This window comes from Acomys russatus, chromosome 14 (genome assembly GCF_903995435.1).
Source record: "Acomys russatus chromosome 14, mAcoRus1.1, whole genome shotgun sequence".
In the NCBI taxonomy this organism is placed as follows: Eukaryota; Metazoa; Chordata; class Mammalia; order Rodentia; family Muridae; genus Acomys; species Acomys russatus.
Window position 1 is genome coordinate 42,621,935 of NC_067150.1, and position 15,815 is coordinate 42,637,749.

Sequence of the window (15,815 nt, forward strand, 5' to 3'; positions counted from 1 at the left end):
TCGAAAAACAAACAAACAAATACCCAGAAAGATAGCAGACTGTGAGCATGAACGCAAACCAGTAAGAAGCATCCCTCCATGGTGTCTGTTTTATTTCTGATCTCCAGGTTCCTGCTTGAGTTCCTGCCTCATTTTCCCTTCACAAAGCACTATAACATATACACCAAATAAAATTTACTTTTCCTTTCCTGAGTTGGTGTATATTATAGCAACAGAAACCAAATGTGTCCAAAGAAGGGCTACTATGCATATTTCAGATCACTTATTTAAGTAGGCTGCTGGCCTGAGAGAGCCATGACACTATCCTGTAGCTACAGTTGCCAACATCAACACTGACAGAGTTGGTGAGACTCTCCACACTATGGAGCCATAGTGGCAGATGCCTGAGATATTATTTCTCCTTTTGTGCTGTTGCAACAATATACCTATTTCCTTGGTTCTTTGTGCAGGAGGAGTTGAAGGCTAGGCTATTTTGTATCTCCAGGATCTTTTATGTTTAATTGTAAAAGAACTATAGGATAATATAAAGGCTCTTAATAATAGCATATCAATAAGACCATAGTCATGTTTGCATAGAAACCATCACATTATGTTTTCAGAAGTGTGGGATAATCTCTCACTTGTATTTAGTCTGAGTCACAATGACATTATAATAGATTTCTGCTTATTTATTGATAAAGGGTGGTAACAACTCGAGGAAGTGTTGGAAATGTCTGAATGGGCCAGGCACCAAGGCCTTTTCCTTGTGAAGGGGTTGATTTGTAACTAAGACCATGTGATATGCAAGATAAAGTTAATTACCTTTTCTGATGACTCTCTTGACAAGCAAGGCTTAGGCCTCCTTTCCGTGAGTTTAGAGAGGAGATCTCTTTCTCTTTCAGAGACAGGCTGCTCTTTCAACAGAATAGCACTTAGGCTTTGGTCAAATTTACTGTCCCAGGGAACTACAGACCTTTGCAATGTAGTAGAGAATGCCTCATTGAAGTAAGCTCTCAGGCCCTGGTCAAGCAACAGAAAGAACTAGTCAGTGTGACTTTGGAGTAACTGCTATTTAAAGCTTTCGATGGTTGAAAGGAAAATGGGGCTTAAGACAATCTTCACCCGCCCTCTCCCTAACAATTCTGGTGAGCTTTATGCATTAACAGTGTTGCCATCACAAAACCGTGATGCTGTTTTCAGAGCTAGTCTTCCTCTCAAGCGGAACATGCATTCTGCCACATTGTATCACAGGAAGTTTGACCAGTAAAAGCCTTTCCCCAGGCCACTAATGGGTCTCCAATAGATACAAAATATTGCAAAGCTTATAGCATTTATTGTCCTGGGGAATGATGTTTGAGTCACAGAGAAGAAGTTCTGTACACATCATAACTACCTTATAAAATGACCCCAGAAATCTGGGATTGGAGTCCTGGTTGAAGTCCCCGATGGTGATGTGGGCCAGGCAGTGGATCAACAGCAGAAGAAAACCTCCCACAGATGCCAAACACTCTCTCTCAACAAACAGGGTGTTTTCAGTGCTCTACGTGGGAAAGATGCCCAAGCACAGCTGTGTCAACCTTGTTTCCTAAAGTAAGACTCCTTGGGTTTAATCAAAGTTTACTGCAGGGAAGCTTCAGATACGAGGACAATTTGTTCTAGTTCAACTTTGAAAAAAATTTTTTTGCCCACTTTCTCCGAATTTTTTTTTTTTACATTTACTTATCTCCATCCCTCTCTCCTTACTTCTTTCCCCCTCCCTCCCTCCCTCCCCTTCCCTTTCCACTCCCTCCCAACGTGTGTGTGTGTGAATGCATGTGGAAGTCAAACTTGAGGGAGTCAGTTTTCTTCTGGGGATCAAACTCAGGCTATGTGGCTTGGTGACAAGCACGCTCACCCACTGAACCATCTCAACGGCCCATCTCTTAAGTTCCTCAGAGTACTGCTATTTTATAGAAAGCAAGGTACTAGAAATTTGGAACCAGTGACTTCTCCATGTCTTCCCAGTGCTATCTAAGCAGTGTTTTCCTTGAGCAATGCTTTTCCAGCTTCAGGTTGAATAGGAATTGTAAGAGAGATAGTATTATTGTTAGAGCCCATTCCAGAATGTCTGAATCTGTGGGCTGTGGATGGCGACAGGCGTTTGCATTTCCATCAAGCCCCGTAAGCAGGCGATGTAGGCAGTCCAGAGATCACAGATAGGGACTAACTAACTGCCTCAGAGGATCTTAGGGTTTGTCTTTTTGCTTTTATTGTAATTGGGTTCTCAAATCATGTGTGAGGCAAGCTATCTCAGATGATATCCTCATCCATCCTTTCAGCAGGCAGTAGGTTGGCATGGGAAAGCTTAAGATGGTGAGAGCTGCACCTTGAACTAGCTGTGCGTTAGGAGTATGTATGTGATATAAATATGTGTGTCATATATCCCAGAACTCGAGTCTCTGCTCTTGCCAACACTTTGACAGTTACATAACATCTCTAGGTCTCCCTCCACTATCCAGTTATGAAGTGGAGATAGGCAATACCTATCCTGTAGGGTTGCTGAAACTGAAAACAATATACTACGTGTAAGGCACCTGGGGGCTGGCGCCTTTCCTATGAGAACCCTGGCTCCCCTACCTTCCCACCTCCCAGCCCCATTAATAAAATGGAACTAAATTCTTCCTGTGTTCATAGTTTCTTTGAAGTTCAAATGAAACAATGCTTCAAGGGTACCCTGTATGAGCATTATTTATTTTGGGGGTTCCTATTAAAACCCCTGATGATCCACAACTAATCAAGTTTAAACTTGTTTCTTGGCCATATTGGCTTGCTGTTCCTCCTTTAGAATGGGTTGGGAGAGAGCTGTCATCAGTGTTTAAAGCTCATTATCAGCTAAGAGCTACCAGGAAGGGACTTCCACTCTATGTACTTAAGGAGCTACTGAGGCAGGAAAAACATAGGGCCATTTCTGTAGGAAGAGATACCCTGAAGCTGGAACCACGACTCTTTACGGGAAATGCCAGCTTGGAAATGCCAGCTGTACAATGGCAGAGATCCATTAATGGGCACAAGGCCATTACGTTTCTTTGGGTACCAGCCAGGACATTTCACTTTGCTGATTAGAAGAGCTCTTACTCTGTGCCATTTGTTATGTTTTAGTTAAATGGTTTTTCCTCCCTCAGAGGGGACTAAAATTCATTAGGATTTGAGGGAGAAAAATGTTTTATAAAATTAGTTCTTTTTTTTTTTTTCTTCTGTGTGTCTTGACCAGAGCCCAGAATTTAATAGGCCATATCTGGGGATGAATTTGCATTACCTGATAGAAGAAGGAACCTTGGAAGGCATTTCCAGACGCTTCCATGGCAGGCAGATGAGAGGCAATCTGTAGGTTGGTTTCTGGAGCCTGTAAGAAATGCCAAGCAAAATGAAAACCCGCCTTTTGCTAAAAAGTTATCCTCGGCTACATATCATCAAGCATAGCGGGAGATAAATACACTGGGACATCCATTTAAATTGTAAGTACATTCGGGGGGAAAGTAAAATCAGAATACACTATAGAAAACTGAAGTTTTTAGCTGCTTTTCTGTGTTTATACCAATTATTGTTGGTATAAACAACTGTCATTTCAAACCCTCTACTTCTCCTAGACTGGACTCCAACCCTGGCTCTGTTTGCCTGGTTACAATCATAGGTAAGTCAACTCAACCACTCTCTATCTTTCCCTCTCAATTTGATAATGGGAATTATAATTGTATTGGTGTCACAGGGCTTTGAGACAATCAAGTTCCCTCATGAACATTATCAAACTTTTTTTTTTTTTTCATCTAGACAGTGTTTGGTTCATTTCTGCACATGGTTAATATTATTCAAAAGGTTCAGTTTTAGATTGCTGACGCACTCCCGTTAGGTGCCTTAAGAGAGGCGCTCCCTGCTGCAGGAGCATCTTCCTGCAGAGAATTCACTGGCCACTTTGACCTCCACAGCATCTTGGGAGACAGATAGGAACAGACTTAACCTGGAGCTGGGGAGTGAGGAGGTGCAGGACGGAGAGGCCATACTGGTAAACCACAAACTCCCAGGCAGAAAGGTGCATGGCGTGCACAGGTACCACATCTTCCTGCATTGCCTGAGTCTTCAGCAGATCCTTCGAAGAGTTTTTTGGGCCTGAGGAAATCAATACAAATAAGTGATGATTTCACTGATTTATAAAAAATATGGTAGTGATACATTAACAACAATAATAACATGACAATTTAGAAAACTGTTTAGCTCCATCCATGCAAACATCCATCCATCTGTCCATCTATCCATCTGTCTAGCACCCAGTGAAGCGTGTGCTTCAGGCTTCTCTATTCATCTAGAAGGAGGCACAGAAAAGATACGGCAGCAGTTTTCTCTATTTTAAAGTTTGGATCACTAAATGTGCTATACTCAGAATAGTGTCTGACATACAAAAAAAAATTACTTAGTAATGTTGGATACATTCAGATTTTTGTTCATCTATAAAACAGTCTGTAATGAAACTTTAGATCATTGCTCTAAGTGGGTGTTTATCTAACTGGGACTTTAGACACTTCTATTGTCCTATACTTAAGAGGAGAAATGGGGGCAGCAACAGAAAATAAGGAAAACAGAACTTCAAGTAAGAAAACCTGTGTCTGTGCACAGGCTGTGTAAGGCCCCAAGACAGTTGCATACTTCTTTGAGTATTGCTTCTCTTGGTTATATAAGAAATGAACAATAGAATTAGAGTTAGGTTTTCTGGGGGAGGAGAGGGCAAACAAGACAGTACATATAAGAATGCTTTTACAATGGCTGGAGAGGGGCATCCTTGTATGAGGGTCCATATTTCTGCCCATATTTCTGGTAAGTTCTACCAAAGGTATTAATCAGATTGATCAGCCTCCAAAATCAGTAAAAGTTTCCTGGCAAGGCCCAGCACTATATAATTTAGGCTTTGCCAGCCAAGAGCTTCAACTTGAGTTCAAAGCTTTTTTTTTTTTCTTTTTTTAAGTCCTCAAGCTAGGAGGCCGACCTTGTTCTCTTATAAGCCTATCCAAGCTTTTCTGATGCACACAGATCTGCCTTGCTGTGTCCTCACCTGAGTCTGTTGTCTGCATCTCTTTTGGCACTGGCTCATAGAACTGGAGAGGAGAGTTTTTATAGGAAGCAGGTTGAGAGTGAGACCCTGAGAAAAGGCTCCCTGCATGTTGGCTGAGCTACACATTATCACATGGATCTTTGACTACTTTCTTGCTTGGCCTATACAGAAGCCTCAGCTTCCTTACCTACAAAGTGAATAGTAATATTTGCTTTTCCAGGTTGTTGTAAATGAGTTGCCATAGGTTTAGAGCAGCATGTGACACTGTAAATTGCCCCACATTAGCAAAGTGATCTGGGTGTTCTTTTTATGGGGCAAAATACTTTCTTTTGGCTCCCCTGATTTTTTGTTAAAAATTTTTTTACATATACCCTTATCTAATTACACATATATACAATAAACTACTTATAGCAAGAAGAATCATGACACAATCAGGAATTCTATAAATGTTACATTCTTAGTGTTTTGGCTATTTGTATTTGGCAGCCTTGAAGAAAACATCTTTCCTATCTTGGTGCATCTAAAATTCTGAATGTAAGTCAATATATATCATATCTCATCATCATTATCAAGCTAAAACATCTATCTAGACCTGAAAACATCTTAACCCCTAAACAAATAAGTTTAATTGGAAAACTAAACTATCTGGTCTTCAACCACATCAGAGACGTGAGAAGGAGTAAACTTGATTACCTGAGTATGCCAGGAAAGCAGGTTAGCAGCTTCCCAAATGAGATGACAGATACAGTTTGCTGCCTGAACAGTCACCCAAAACCCTCTATAACATTGGAGCATCATCTTCAGCCTTTTGGCCCAATATATCTGACAGACGTATTTGTGAGGCAGCAACTATTGAGGACTTGCTGACCCTCCCTGTCTTGGCAGAGTTTGGTGGTGGTTCTGTCTGTGGTAGAAAGGCTTTCCTGTTTTTACCCCTGTATCTTACATTCCCCCATGAACTCCCTTTTACCATGTTGGTTAACTATCACATTTAGAGTCAGCATTTGGTTGGAAGGTAGACTACCTTTAGGGATTTTCTTCTAAGGATTGACTAGTTATCATGCAATCGTGCTTTGATTCCTACCTGCTATAATTTATATGGGAAAGCCCCTTGGGGGTCTGAGTAGGGTGGAGATGGAGGAGAGGCTGACTGTTGAGGCAGCATTCTTACTCCTTGGATTCTCAGTTTTGAGGCTTGGAGGTTGCGCCATCATTCACCTTGAGTGCATCATAATAATTTTCAAGGGAAAGCAGGTTACCTGGTCTGAGATGTATCTGTCCTTGTAGTTCATCTGTTTGCCTGGGGTCTTGGGACCAGCTGTCTATTTTCTTCATGATGGAGAATAATGGTGGGGTCCAGGTGTTGTCAGCTTTGTCTGCCTCTGAATTTGAGTGAGTAAAGTATGGTAATGCAACCAAAGTAAAAGAAGAACATAAAATCCATGCCTGGTCATTCAGGCCTGTATCCTGGCTGCTTGGGAGGCAGAGACAGGGAGGCTACAGAGTGAATTTAAGGCTAGTCTGCACAATTCAGTTAAAACCTTCTCTTAAAATAAAAGATGGGGGAAAACAGGCTGGAGATGTAGGTCAGTGGTAGGGTGCTTGTCTGACATGTGCAAGAGGCTAGGTTAATCCCCAGTACAGCTAGCTAGCTTTCTTCTCTCTTCACCCGCCTTTCTCCCCTCTTTTCCCTCCCTCCCTCTTCTCTATGACAGACAGCCTCTAAGAAGGCCTCAGTGATCTCCACAATGTGTGTTAACTCTTGTGTGATTTCCTCACCTTGAGTGTGGGCTGGGTTTAGTGATTCACTTCAACTGAATGAAACAGGGCAAGTGATGGAGTGCCACTTCTCAGATTAATGCCCAGGCCTATATCGGTATCTCCCATCTCGCTGGCTTTCTCTTACTCTCCTGCTCACTTGCTCTGAGGGAAGCAGCTGCAGGCTGTGCATTGCACTATCGAGTCTTTGTGGTCAGGGTATTGATATTTTTGGCTAATGGCCAGTGAAGGCAGAAAGTCTGCCAGCATCTCAAGAGTGAGTATGGAGGTGAATCTCCCCCAGGTCAAGCCTTGACATGCTGCAGCCCTGCCCAGTAACTAGATTGCAGCCTGCATGAGACCCTGAGCCAGAGGCACCAGGTACACCTTACCCAGATTCTGACCCACAGAAACGATACACTAAAAAGAGATTTTTTTAAAGCTTTAATATGTTGGGGTAGTTTTTAAATGCAGTAATAGATAACTAATATTTCATGTTTCTCTCTGTCTTTCCTAAGCAACCTACTGTGGCCTGCTGCTGTGGTCCCAGAAGCCCTAATTGCAGCATTGGGAGTATTAAAGCATGGTCAGGGTTCTCAGAAGAAGAAGAAGGTGGGCAAGCAACCAGCCTTACCTGCTCCTGGCCCTAGATGACGGCCTTGACTCTCCGTGAGCATTGCAGTGATGCTCTTCAGGAAAGAGACCAGCATGTGGCCGACAGCAGCCTGCTTCCCAAGAGGAGTGATGACTGTGCCATAGAATCTGTCTCCAGGGTAATTCTCCAAACACGCAGGAGTTCCTGAGGCTATAACCTAGGATGAAAGTCGAAGCTGAGGTCTATGTTTGGAGACCCCATTCTCATAAGCCCACAGTTTCCTCTGTGGAGCGAGCCCCTGACAAAGATGGAAATTTGGATTTTTCGGGCCAAGGGCAGAGGGGTCAGTACCTGGATATGCAAGAGCTGGAGACGGCTGAGCTCCCGATGGTACTCAAGTTGACTGAGAGCCCTACCCAGGAAGTTCTGCCTGTCCCTCAGCACCTCCTGAAACTCTTTGGAGAGATGCTGCACTACCTAGAAGAGAGGAAACGTAACGCCAAATTTCAATGGGCTTTCCTATTTGCTCCTCTTTGCCTACCCAGTGTTCTTTTTGTTTGTTTGTTTGCTTTGTTTTGTTTTGTTTTGTTTTTTGAGACAGGGTTTCTCTGTGTAGCCTTGGCCATCCTGGATTCACTTTGCAGACCAGGCTGGCCTCGAAGCACCTGCCTCTGCCTCCCGAGTGCTGGGATTAAAGGCATGCGCCACCACGCCCAGCTCTACCCAGTGTTCTTTGCATCCACCAGCCCCCTGAATGTTATATGGCCTCGGAGAACCTTATGATGTTATAGAGTCTCCTTATCCCACAGGGCCGACTTGCCAGCCACAGGCCTCACCTGCCTGTGATGATTCCAGACTCCCGGGCTCTGATCCTTACTCTGCTGTAGCCACATCTCCTCCTCCTGGCCCTGCAACCTGATGGACGCTTGCCTGAGTTTTTCTGAGGCCTGTGCTAAGCTGTGCAGGAGCTTCCGCATGCCCAGCACCACTCGCGCCTCCTCTTCCCACTCTGTTCTGTCTGCTGCAAAGGGCAAAGAGAAAGGCCACACGGCAACAGCTACCAGCACAGCAGGGGAGAAGAAAAGACAGTGAGCCTGCCAGGTATGAGCCAGGGGTCTATTGGGGCTCTGGGAAGAGATGCTCAGGCACAGGCGGTGCAGGGACTCTCTGAGCTCCCTGGCAGTGCTGGATAAAGGCACTAGTAGGAACTGTTACCCACCTCGAGAAAGCAAGCACCATTCTGGGCTGCTGAACGCGCTCAAGGCTCTAGCTCGCCGCTCTGTCTCTTGCAGGCAGACGGCCTCCAGGGCTGCACAGGCCTCCTCAGCAGCCCCCAGCTACATTGGACAGAAAGCACAAAGGGCTGAGCTGTGGAGGGAAGGCAGGGCTCTAAGCTGGGCCGCCCCATGCCAGCCTCCACTCTCCTTTCATACAGCTGAGGGACTTAGGGGTGACTGAGATCTAGTGCCCAGGTGAGTTTGGGGACTGTGGTGCTTTGAATGAGAATGATTTCCCTTCCCCTCACAGACTCATCTATTTGAATGGTTGGTCTCCCCATTAGCAGAACGGTTTGAGAAAGATTAGGAGGTGTGGCCGTGTTGGAAGACGTGTGTCCTGGAGCTTTGAGGTTTTAAAGGGCTCATGCCATTCCCGGTGTGCTCTCAGTGCCTCCTACTTGTAGATCAAGTTGTGAGTGCTCAGCCGTCCTTTCCCCTCTGCCTTCACTCTGTCATCATGGACCCTAACCCTCTGAAACCACAAGGCCAGTTAAGCATCTTCTTTCATAAGGTGCCTTGGCCATGGTATTTTGTCACAGCAATAGAAAAGTAACTAAGATAGAGACCAGTGTCTGCCCTGAGATGGATTCCATTCTTGTGGCCAGTAGGGAAACGAGGGCTGTGGACATTAAAAGAAGAGCTAGTATGAATTTGAAAGAGGAGTGGGGATGCTGCTGTGGCTCATGAGGCCTTACCTCCAGCCTGGTTTCATGGCCTGGGTGGCAGTGGAGCTCCTGGCTCAGGTGCCACAAGTGGTGTGCGAGCCGTTGTTCTTCTTGCTCCTGAAGCTGCCAGAACTGCTGGCGGGCCCTTAGTTCCTGCTCCAAGAGGTTCTGCGACAATGGCCAGACCATTCAGGCTTTTCTAAACACCCATGGGCCCCATGACTAGGCTGCAGACCCCAAGGCTTTTCTAGATGCCCTGACCATGCCTGACTCGGTGAGGTAGTTGATTTGGTTGGAGATGGAAAAACAACCCCATATCTCTTTCCAGCTGCCTAGTCTCTCCCTCTGTCTGATATCTAGTCTCTGTGGAGTCCCTGTGCTTCTGCTCCAGTGTTTCTCTTGGGAAAGCAAAGGGAAGCCGGTTAAAGATGGCACAGAATGGTTACCACCTCCAACCCCCAGCCGGGCTCCTTCACACTGATTGATTTGTGAACGGCTATGCTAGGACTCAAATTTAATTTTCCTGGTTTCTGTCATGAAGCCTTTTTACCACCTATTCACCTTGGTGTCTGAAACTGTAACTGGGCTTAGAATGTGTGGTAAGATGCTAAATCACTTTTATTTTGATGGAAATCTGCCAACGTCTGAACTTACTGCTGCAACCTCCTGACAGGGCTTCCAGCTCTGGCCTGGCCCTATTCCATCCACACTTTGCACATTGGCCAGAGGGAAATTTCTAGAATGCTGATTATACATAAGCATAAAAATGTCTGGGAGGAAATGTGACAACCTGTTACCAGTGGCTGCAGTTGGCGGTTGAGATTGGAAGTGAGGCCAGTCATGACTCTGCAGGGGCATTGACAGTGGGCACAGAGTTCCTTGGAGAAAAGGCCTTTTGCTGCTTCATTTATATAATTTTAAAATGTAGTGGGTTTATACATAATTTTTCTTCTATTCCACATTTTTCAGATTTAAAAGGTTAAAAAAAAATAATTACCTCAGGCTATTACCTATGTACTCATAGGTGTAATACCTATGTATTTTCCTAAAGTCACATGGCTTTCCTAGTCCACGGCTCAGCACACAGGTTGCTTGAGATTTATTTTCCGCCTTCCTCACTGGCTACTCTGCTTCCTTTCCCCCTCCCTCCTCCTCCTTCTGGAACATTCATGGTCTCACATTTGCTGTCTTTGTTTGCCCTGCTGTCCTGAGGCTGGGGTGGCTTTCCCTGATGCCATCTCCAAGTTTTAGCTCAAGCATTACCTTTTTTGATAAGCCTTCCTTGAACTCTCCTCTACATTATTACAGGCTCCTCCTCTGAGCTCACTTAGCATCTTCATCACCTCTAATTAGGGCTTGGACCAGTTCCCGAGGGAGAGAAGCTTAATTGCCTTGCTTCTCCACCCCTCACACGTTGCCTGGAACCTAGAAGGCTCTCAACACATGGTCCCCCGATGAGTGGACGAATAGAATAAGGCCCGCCCTCGTACATACCAGATCAGGGTCCCTCACTCCTCGTGGCAAGGCCTCCAGCACCTGTACCACAGGCACCACCACTCTAGTAGAGGGGTCCATTTGAGCACCAATGACAGGACCGGGCTCCCCAGTTAAGGGATCGATGGCTTGAGCCCCAATGGAGATTGGAACAAGACCTGTGGGACACCAGAACCACCACTGGCTTTAGTAACCAGATGAAGGGGAAGGGAGGAAACCCAGTCACGGGAAGAAGCCCTGAGACCTCTGTTTAACCTTTCTCAGAGCTCCAGCCTGGAGTGTACGGCTGTAGGTTGGTGGATGACTTCTATAGTGCTTATGTTTGAAAGGACACAGAGCTTCCAGGAAAGATTCTATAAGTTTGTCACTCTGAGACCTCTGGTGTCTTATTTTGGGGTCTGTTCTAGGCGTGTCATCAGAATCTGCCCCCCACCCCGACCCTTAACCCCCAGCTTGTGCCAGGGGATCAGAGCCGCCTCTCCTGAGCTTTGCGCGGCCTTCTCCACCAGGGACTAAGCTACATTCCTGATCCTCTGGAGCTTTAGGAGTTCGAAGTTGCCTTTCACCTTTACCGGCAGCATCCTCCATGGTGCCTGCCAGGGGTATGGTTGTACCAGAATTCCTATCTTGCTGCATGCCCAGGATGGGCACCATGAGCCCAGAACCTTCAGGGTCTGGGATCTCCATTCCGTACAGCGCTGGGACCCAGAGCTCTGTCCCTGGATAGCACACGATTCCTAATATTAGGAGCAGAAGAGCTGGTTAGGCAAAGCCACCTGAGGTGTTTCCAGGCTCCAAATGCCTCACCCCTGACCAGAGAGGCTGCTGGATAAACATGGACTATGTTTCCTCTGGGCTCAAGGTGGCATTTTGAATTCATAAGGGAAGATATGATAATAGTTAAATGGCCTGAATGGTGCCAGGTGTCTTGAGAAGTTGAGAAAGATTTCCAGGCCACCCTGAGAAGTGGGGTAGGATTGGATGGGAACTCGTATTTCTGAGAAGCTATCCACTAGGCATCAGAATCTGAGCTAAGAATTCCATCTGCATTATATTTTATTTGGTCCTTTCACTAAGTCTATGATGCATGGGCAGACAGAAGCTTCTAGAAAGAGCAAGATGTGAGATGTGAAATGAGCTCCAGGAAGATGCCACTCTTACTTCCTTTTCCTGCTTTGACCTCCCCCCAGCCCCCCCACCCCCACCCCCATCAGGGTTGTAGGGAAGAAGTGGAACAGCAAGGTGGGTGCCTTTGCTGAGTTTTTAGGTGGGAAGCCTGTTACAGGGCTAATAGTGAGAAGGGCGCTGAAGGCTTAGGGGATGCTGGCCTTGGGCTTGACTCTGTCGCCGACCAGCTGGGGAAGCCTTGTTGGGCAAGTCACTCAACTCCCTGGACTTCAGGATCCTGTGAAAAATGGGTATCACACTGGTTGTGTGCCTGGGAACCTTATGAGATAACAAGACTGCTCATTTTATAAAGTATAAGACTCAACGGTGTTATTAGGAGAACAGAAGAGGAATGCAGCCTAAAGCCACTTACAGAGTTCGGTCCCGATCTAGTCTCTTATTTTGGTCACACATGTGCAAGGCCAGAGGAGCGGAGGTCCTGCTCTGTGCAGAGAGCAACTGAAACATTTCAGGGTCTTTGCAGAACGGTACATACCTAGACGGCCACCACTGACTTCAATGTCGCGTGCTGCCTCCATCTGTCTCTCCAGCCTCCGAGCCTGCTGGAGGATGTGATGCAGGCTCAAAGCCAGCGCTTGCCTCATGTCCTTTATGGCAGACTCCAGAAGTCCTTGCGCCCTGGAGCCTGGAGTCTCCTGACAGTGCCGGAGCATCACAATCACTTGCCTCTGGGCCACCAAGACATTGGCATCCAGCAGGGCCTGTGACCCTCCAGTGTGGGGTACTGTCTGGCCTGACTGTTGGGAAGCTCCAAGGAGCCGGACTGTCTTCCCGCTCAGCGGCTCCACAAAGCTGTCACCAGGCAGCAAGAGGTTCCCTGTGGCATCTCGCAAGCCTCCCACTGCAAACACCTGGCCTGGAAGCAAGACACTTGGAGGCTTAGGTGGGAAAGAGACCCGTGGTTGTATCAACACGCAAGGCACAGGGAAGAAGGAGGACAAGGGCAAGAAAAGGGGGAGTACATGGTACTGACAGGAGGAGCTGCTCTCTTGGGTTTTACTGTCAAATTTACCTTGGGGAGGCAGCAATAGCAATGTAGAGGGAAGAGGGAAGCTGAGGAGAGGGAAGGTTGGGGGCAGAGGCAGAGTGGAGAGAGAGGATGGGGCATCGTTTGCAGCCTGACAAGAGCATGAGGAAGCTAGGAGGGTGGGAGACACTGGACAGCCAGGCCAGGCAGGGACAACAGGGTATAGGAATTGAAGGCTGCCAGGAGACCTGTGTCTTCATCCAGCCCAACGCCTAGGATTGGCACGATGCCTCCCGTGACTGGGTCCTCCATGGGTCCCCCCAACTCCAAAGGGGCCAAGGTCTTGGTGAGGGGATTGCGGTATGTTCCTCCGAGAGTGAGCCACTGCCTTGTGTGCGGGTGAAGAGTCACAGCAAGCACAGGCACCTCAATGCCTGTGATGGGGTCAGACATGAGAGCCCCCAGCTGGGATGCTCTTCTTGGCTGTAGGCTGGGCAGGTGGGTGACTGGAGGGCAACCAGTGCCGGGACTGGTTGGGTAAGGCACGTAGGGGAGAACAGCGGCCTCTGACGTTCGGATGCCTCCTGGATAGGGAGACAGGGCGTGTTGGTACCCTGCCCCTGCCACCGCACCTGCCAGCCTCTGCCCCCTCCCCCTCTCCCACCCATGAGAGGAACTGTGAAACCTGCTCTCATGCACTGAACAGCTCTCTGTACCACTACCTCTCTTCCTCCCCTTTCCCCTTCTCCCCGCCCCCTCCTCCTTCTTCCTCCTCTCTCTTCTCCTCTCCTCCTCCTTCTGACCGAGTTTCTCTATATAGCCCTGTCTACCCTTGAACTCACTATGTAGACCAGGCTGGCCTCAAACACACAAGAGATCCACCTGCCTCTGCCTCTCAAGTGCTAGAGTAAAGGCGTGTGCCACCCCCCCCCCAAATCCAGTGGAAATAGTAAGGTGGGATGAAGAAGGAGGTGTTGACTAGTTTGCTGGCCAACAACACCCCTGTCCAAGGACAGAGCCCTGCTGCCTGTGCTGTGGTCCCTGGGCATTCATTGCTGAGGTCCCCAGGAAGCCTTGCTCATCTATCTCTGGAGCTCAACGTAAAGTCAGGGCTGGTTAGTGGGCCAGGGTCTTACCAGCATTAGAGTCAGTAATGGGTATCAGTGTTGTGTTCAGCAGATCATATCCCAGGTTTCCGGTCTCAGGTAGCACACGCCCAGTGTCAGGGTGGATAAAGTAGCCAGGGGGTATGGGCCCTATGTGGCCACTGGCTGGGAGCATCATACAGTTGGGTCCAGGGACCATTAACTTGGTGGCAGGACTCACAGTGATGTCATCAGCACCCTCTTGAGGACCCACTGAGGCTGCAGGAAAGGAAAGGCTGCCTGCTGGGCCTCTTCTGAGGTGATTAGGGAAGGCTGGGAGTCTTAGCTGGTGACAGGAAGAAGTTAGTAAGAACTCCCCCCCGCCCCCGAATAGCACTGGGCTTCACCATCGCAATATCCCCAGATTGTAGGTGGGGTGAGGGTCCTAGGCGGGATGCTTGTGGGTAGTGAGCTGGGGTCGGGAAGGCTCAGAAGCCAGTATGCTTTTACAGGGCATCTTTACCAGAAAATCTGGCTTTTTTTCAAATCCAACTGTTGACATTTATCTGCCCGACTCTTATTTTCAAGAAGTGCCACATAGCCCACAAAGCTGTCACTTGCGGTGGCTTCCTTCTCTGTCCTCCCTACTGCTGAACTTCCCTCTTCTTTTGTGTGGGCCATTGAACAGGAACCCCCCAACCCCAGGGTCTCCCCCTTGTTTTGCAATCTGCTCCGCCCCTGCTTCTGCAGGTGCCTTAGGGATAGAACTTGAGTTTTTGTGGTACCTGTCATCCTGAATGCAAGGACTAGCTTTCCACAGGCCTTAGATGAGGCCAAGCAGGGCTTACCCACTTGTAGCAGCTCTGCCCCTGTGCCAGTGCCCAGGAAGCCCCAGGCCTTCAAGCGGTGGCCTTCTTGCAGCATGGTGTGGGACAAGCAGCCCAGCAGAGTGTCCAGCTGTGAAGCCAGCCTGCAGAGACACACAATATGGCAGGCTGGTTAGAGTGCACATAATGAGAGATGAGAAAAAGGCCACTTTAGTGTGGCTACTTCCAGAAGCCCATATGCTCTCCTTCCCTTATTTGTATTCTATAGCCTGACTCAGGTTAAACAGGTACATACCCTTTGGGGCTTTGGCCAGGCTGAGGAGACTTCTCTGGGCTAGAGCTTGCAGGTGCCTTCAGCAACCACTGAGCTTCCATCAACACTGACGAGAAGGAGGCCCACTGGTCCTGCCTGGCACAGAGGTCTCGATGAAGGAGCTCCAGTTGGTGACTAAGGCTTGCTGCATACTCATGGGCCAAGTTTTGCCTCTGCCTACACTCTTCCTCTGCAGCCAGGGAGGCTGCCTCAGCATCCTGGGTCAAAGACACAGTGGTCTGTTTATCTCAGAACTCCAGCCACCAGGGACAGCAACTTTGTGGACTTTTCATCAGTCTTTCTTTGAAACTCAGAGTTCTCAGGGCAGGAGCAGGAGAGGAGGTGAGAGGTTCTCAGGAGTCAAGGTGGACTGGGTGGTAGGACGCTAAGGAAGAGAGCCTGGGGACTGAGAAGGGGGGCGGGGCACAGGGGCTGGATGGGAAGGTGTGAATTCAAAGTCCAACCTCTTGTTGCTTTCTCTGGGTGCTCCCCAGAATCTGGTTAGTGGAGGCTGAGGTGCAACGCTGAGCACACCACAGCCGTCTGAGGGAACTGGCTTCGTTCAGAAGTTTGAGGTAGAGGACTTT